Here is a 7,114-nt window from a genome sequence, read left to right as displayed (position 1 = left end):
AATTCTAATAGCATCTCCAATAGATGACGTAAAATACATAACCACAAAGTGCTAGATGTATACATCAGCCGCTCATCTCTGAACTTAACTGTAGAAATTGGATTTAACTGTCGAAACTGAACATAACTGTCGAAACTGAATTTTGCTGTCAAAACTGAATTTTATTGTCGAAACTGAACGCACTAGAGGTGAGGCTACATGTCAGTCGACTGACTTTTTCATCTCTGGTCAGTCGATTTTGCAGCCGTTGGATACGAAATCAAGGGCCTGCAGTTCATCTTCAACCTCCACCCCCCTGAGCCGCCAGCCACCACCGGCCAAACAGCCGCCCCCGCCGCCCGCGGCCGGCGGTGCGCTGCCCCGCCCGCCCCGAAAACACTCCCCACCGCCGGTCCGCCGCCGCCCCGGCCATCCCTCTAGCCCCCCCCCCCCCCCCGTGCCGAGATTTTTCTCCGGCGATCCCCACGCCACCGCCCCACCACCGCCGGCGACCACCGCCCCCACCCTGAACCCTAAGATAGATAGTGGGGTACTTCTCCGGCGAGCCCCCCTCCCCGCTGCGGCTAGAATGGGATGCGGATGTCGGTGTCAAAACCGGCGGATCTCGGGTAGGGGGTCCCGAACTATGCGTCTAAGGCGGATGGTAACAGGAGGCGGGGGACACAATGTTTACCCAGGTTCGGGCCCTCTCGATGGAGGTAATACCCTACTTCCTGCTTGATTGATCTTGATGATATGAGTATTACAAGAGTTGATCTACCACGAGATCGTAGAGGCTAAACCATAGAAGCTAGCCTATGGTATGATTGTTGTTGTCCTACGGACTAAACCCTCCGGTTTATATAGACACCGGAGGGGGCTAGGGTTACACAGAGTCGGTTACAAGTGAGGAGATCTACATATCCGTATTGCCAAGCTTGCCTTCCACGCCAAGGAGAGTCCCATCCGGACACGGGACGAAGTCTTCAATCTTGTATCTTCATGGTCTAACAGTCCGGCAAAAGGATATAATCCGGCTGTCCGAGGACCCCCTAATCCAGGACTCCCTCAGTAGCCCCTGAACCAGGCTTCAATGACGATGAGTTCGGCGCGCAGATTGTCTTCGGCATTGCAAGGCGGGTTCCTCCTCTGAATACTCCATAGAAGATTTTGAACACAAAGATAGTGTCCGGCTCTGCAAAACAAATTCCACATACCACCGTAGAGAGAATAATATTTCCACAAATCTACTCTTTTCCTTCCTATTTTCTGATATTGCCTTATGAAGTCAAAACCACAAGAAGATGAATAAAATTAGCTCTGCATAACTGGTTGATGCATGATACAGATGAACACTACTTTGATGTAAGGCAAGCGCAGGATAGGAGGATGGAATATATACAAAAAAAGACAGCGTTTCATATTCACACGTACGATAGGAGGATGGAATATGTATGAAAAAACAGTAAGCGGAAGGCATTTCAACAAAATTAGAAGAAATGAAAGCTAGGCACCATATGAACATGCAACCAATATCACTCTATCAGGTAAAAAGTGTCTCGTCGTAAGTGCCCTTTCAAGAAATTAGAAGCAGTACAAGCTAGAAGACAATGCAAGATGCAACCTACATCACAGTCCCAAGTTAAATGTGTCTTATGGGTAAGTGATCGTTGCAGGTATAAGTTGTAAGCTACGCAGATGCAATTCAACATAATCAGAAGCAATACAAACTAGACATCATACGGAAAACGCAACCACGTATAACAGTTCCAAGTAAGAGCAAGCACCTGTGATGGTGGAGTAGGGGAGATGTGCTCATCATGTACACATATGTTCTAGAAACAGGAACACGTGTCATATTCACAGGCATTATGTGTAAAGTAAGCAGATGCAATTCAAGTTAGAAGCAATACAAGTTAGACATCATACGCAACATGCAACCACATATAATAATGTCAAGTTAGAGCAAGCACCTGTGATGGTGGAGTAGGGGAGATGTGCTCATCATCTACACAGCTATGTTGACTGTCCAGCCTTGTGTTGTCTTACGAATCTTGTTGGGAGGATGGCGGAGTAGAATCTGTAGAGACCCCCTGTTTGAGTTGCTCCGAAGGACCACCATCGTCCACTGCAGGACTAATTTCCTTCAGCTGTAATGATTTTGCATTGTGAAGTCAAACCGATAAGAAAAGGGGATAAAATTCGCTCTTCAGAACTCATTCATGCATGATACTGACGAACACTACTCGGATGAAAGGCAAACACATGATGCGAGGATGGAATATGTATGAAAAACAGGATGGTGTGACATATTCACACCTATGATGTGGTAACTAAGCAGAAGGCATTTCAACAAATTAGAAGCACTGCAAGCTAGACACCATATGAAAGATGCAACCAATATCACTCTGCCAAGTTCAAACTGTATGGCGTTTCAACAAATTAGAAGCAGTACATGCTAGAAGTCATATGCAAGACACAACCAATATCACAGTGGCGACTTAAAGGTGCCTTATCATAAGTGACTGATGCGGGATATGCAAGAATAGTAGTCTGATGTAGAAACAGGAACACATGTCATATTCACAGGCATTATGTGTAAAGTAAGCAGATGCAAATGAACAAAGTTAGAAGCAATACAAGCTAGACATCATACGCAACATGCAACCACATATAATAGTGCCAAGTTAGAGCAAGCACCTGTGATGGTGGAGTAGGGGAGATGTGCTCATCATCTACACAGCTACGTTGACTGTCTAGCCTTGCGTTGTCTTGCGAATCTTGTTGGGAGGATGGCGGAGTAGAATCTGTAGAGAACCTCTGTTTCAGTTGCTCGGAAGGACCACCATCATCCAATGCCTTGCCAATTTCCTTCAGCTTTATTGATTTTGCATTGTGAGGTCATACCGACAAGAAAAAGGAATATCATTCGCTCTTCAGAACTCATTCATGCATGATACTAACGAACACTACTCTGATGAAAGGCAAAGTCATGATACGAGGATGGAATATGTACGAAAAAATGGACGGCTTGACATATTCACACCTATGATGTGGTACCTAAGCAGAAGGCACTTCAACAAATTAGAAACACTGCAAGACACCATATGGAAGGTGCAATCAATATCACTCTGCCAAGTTAAAATTGTCTCATCATAGGTGGCGTTCATCAAACTAGAGGCAATACATGCTAGAAATCATATTCAAGACGCAAACCAATATCACACTGCCAACTTAAAGGTGTCCCATCATAAGTGACTGATGCAGGATACACAAGAAGAGTAGTTTCATGTAAGAACATGGTGTGATAGACAGATATAGTATGTACCAAAAACAGGAAAGCGTGTCATATTCACATGTATCATGTGTAAGCTAAGCAGATGCAGTTTACACTAATTAGGAGCAATATGATCTAGACACCATATGCAACATGCAACCAGATATCACACTGCCAAGTTAGAGCAAGCACCTTGGATGGTGGAGTAGGGGAGCGGAGACTTGGACCTTGTAATGCACTATCAGTACAAGGAGAATCGGTACAGATGCTCCATTTACGTTGCTGCAGAGGACCACCATCATCGCCTTCCTTACTCTTTTCCTTCCTCTTTCTTGATTTTTCCTTGTCAAGTCAAACCCACAAGAAAAAGGAATAAAATTTGCTCTTTAGAACTCATTGATGCATGATACTGAAGAACACGACTTTCATGTAAGGAAGCCGCATGATAGGAGGATGGAATATGTATGAAAAACAGGACGGCGTGACATATTGACATGTATGATGTATAAAGTGTAAACTAAGCACAAGATGCTTGAACTTGTTAGAATCGATGCAAGCTAGAAACCATATGAAATATGAAACCAATATCACTCTACCAAATTAAAAGGGTGCCCTAACAAATGTATTTGACCAAATTAGAAGCAATACATGGCAACAGGATAGAAATAATATGCAATATGCAACGAATAAAGGTGACTCATCGTAAGTGATTGATGCAGGATACAGAAGAGAGGTAGTTTCATGTAAGAACAAGGTTAACACATAGATGTAGTGTGTACCAAAAATAGGAAGGCATGTCATATTCATAGGTATAGTGTGTAAACTAAGCAGATGCAATTTACCCTAATTAGAAGCATTACAAGGTAGACACCGTATGCAACATGCAACCACATATCACACTGCGAAGTTAGAGCAAGCACCTGTGATGGTGGTGTAGGGGAAGTGCGGTCTTCAGGTACAGAGCTACGTTCAATATCTTCATTTAGGCTTGCTGTTTCTTGAGAATCATGTGGAGAGGATGAAATTGCATTCTTTATAAGAGTATTGCGTCTCATATTAACCCACACGCGTGACTGTCTCATCATAAGCGATAGACGCAGGATGCACAAGAACAATAGTTTGATGTAAGAACATGGTGTGATAGGCAGATGTAGTATGTACCAAAAAAAGCAAGGCGTGTCATATTCACATGTATAATGTGTAAGCTAAGGAGATGCAATTTAACAAATTAGGAGCATTGATGAGGGATACACAAGAAAAGTAGTTCGATGTAAGAACATGGTTAATAGAAAGACGTAGTATGTACCAAAAACAGGAAGGCATGTCATATTCACAGGTATAATGTGTTAACTAAGCAGATGCAATTTACCCTAATTAGAAGCATTACAAGGTAGACACCATATGCAACATGCAACCACATATCACACTGCCAAGTAAGAGCAAGCACCTGCGATGGTGGTGTGGGGGAATTGCGGTGATCAACTAGAGAGCTACGTTGACTATCTTCATTTAGCCTTGCTGTTTCTTGAGAATCATGTGGGAAGGATGACACTGCACTCTTTAAACGAGTAGGGCGTCTCACAGTAACCCACTCGGGTGACTGTCTCATCATAAGTGATTGACGAGGGATACAAAAGAGCATTAGTTTGATGTACGAACATGGTTAATAGACATATGTAGTATGCATCAAAACAGGAAGGCATGTCATTATCAAAGGTATAATGTGTAAAGTAAGCAGATGCAATTTAACCAAATTGGAAGCAATACAAGCTAGACACCATATGCAACATGCAACCACATTTGACAGCGCGAAGTTAAAGCAAGCACCTGGGATGGTTGTGTGTGGCAATTGAGATCATCAACTGCAGAGCTACGTTTACTGTCTCCAACTGCTGACACTGCACCCATTAGAGCGCTGAAACGCTTAGTGCTTATCTTCAAATTACACTGGAGTGACTTCTGTCTTTTCTTTTCTGCATTCATCAACACTGCGTCAGAGTCTGAAATACCCATGCATAAAAAAACAATAGTGTGAGTATGGGTGTAGTGTGTGCACAATTAGTACAGTGTAAAGGTAGCAGATAGCAGGTCGGTGAGAAATAAATGACGGGAGACATATGATAGCTCTACAACATGCATGGCACACTAAATTACTACAGGATTATATGAAAATAACAGTCGACTGAAAGCAAATAGGTCAGTCCATTTTTCTGCACCGTCCGATGTACAAAGAACGGGCAGATCACCTTCATCTACCTCCAGCCAGTCAGTGTTGACGATCTTCCTCGAAATGCCAGCGACCACCGGCCCAGTATTCCTCCCCTGCCTGCGCCCTCCCCTCGACCTCACTGCACTGCCGTGCTTGGCACCGCCCCCCCGGCCATCCATTCAAGCCCCGCCGACCTCCAGATCGGGCGCAAGCAGCTCCTGCGCCACACACCCCTATGATAGACACCGATGCGCCGCTTCCCCGGGGAACAGGCGGACTAGGTGCTCCGCGCGCCTAAGCGGGTGCTGCTTCTTTTAATTGCGGTTCGACTGACCCTGAATTTAAATCCAGGTGGGCTACTGACCTCTAGCAAAGGTGAAATAGTAAAAGGGAGGAAACCTTGTGCATTTAGTATCACGAAGAAGATGCAGTAAGAAGCGCTCAACTAGTTTCTTTTGTGGGATGAATACGGTGTGAGCGGAGACGTAAGATTTGCATGAATAAGGGAAGAGGAGTAGCTCTTTCTGCTGGCAGTGTTGTGTCCTCCTCCTGTTTTTCCGACGATCTTCTTGTGGTTCACTGGAAACGAGCAGTTGTGGAGGACGGTGGAGCCTTGGACGAACCCATGGCCAAGTTGTTGAGTGTGGTGCGGTGGCCGTCTGTCGGTTGCGGGGAAGCAGATCCGAGGCGGCGAACGACGGCGTAGCGGGAACAGCTCTGGTGCGGTGGACGGTTGCGACAGTGGAGCCGTAGCAGTGAGGCGCAGGACGGCGTGGTCGGAGTGGTTTTGGTACGGTGCACGTCGGCGTCGGTGTCGTGGAGGCAGCTCTGCCTCGGCTTCAGCTGCTAAGTCCTTGAGGGCGTTGCGGTTGGGGTTGCGTTGGACGACGACATCGGGGTACCGGCTCCGGCGTGATGGAGGAGGGCGGCGGTGGATTGGCCGCTATGGGGTGGAGGACGGAGGAGGCTGAGGTTTCGCGGCTGGTGGAGAGGGCGTTTTCACACCCACGGAGTATGAATGGGGAAACGGAGAGAGGCGGGGAACTAAGGGGGAACAATGTTTCGGTTTGAGACGCGCTTGTTTGAAATTTGGGGAAAGTTAGTAACTTTGCCCCCATCTAAAATTTCGGACATATTGCGGGTTGGGGGTAGGACAGTCATGTCAGGTGTCCCAAATGTGGGCGGGATAGATTTCGGCCGAGCGCATGGGTAGGCGCCCACGGTGTATGAATGCTTCTCGGAGGCGGTTGAGACTGGCGTCTTGGTGAAGTTACAAACCTACCCCGGTTTAGACCTTTGGACATCGGGCCGATAGGCTACACGGGCCAGAGTCAGGACAGTAATTTCCTACCACCAAAACATTAGTCTCACGCGGTTTCGGGTGACCAGAGGCCTATTTGGCGCTTCGTTCAATATTTGGGAGCAGAAGCATTAACGTTTTCGGTTCTCTTGAATTGAACTTTCAGGATTTGTCAAACTTCACAAATCTTTACTCTTGAAAATCCTAAAGCTACGATTATTTTGGAATGGAGGGGGTACGTTTGAATATACATTGTACACGAGTATATATTAAAAAATATGCAACTTACCTCAGTGCATGCATGGTTCCAGATATAATCTCCTTGGTTGCAAAGAAAAAAGTTAGATAT

Source organism: Aegilops tauschii, chromosome 1, assembly GCF_002575655.3.
Source record: "Aegilops tauschii subsp. strangulata cultivar AL8/78 chromosome 1, Aet v6.0, whole genome shotgun sequence".
Taxonomy (NCBI): domain Eukaryota; kingdom Viridiplantae; phylum Streptophyta; class Magnoliopsida; order Poales; family Poaceae; genus Aegilops; species Aegilops tauschii.
The sequence above is the reverse complement of the archived record's forward strand: the minus strand, read 5'-3'. Positions refer to the sequence as shown.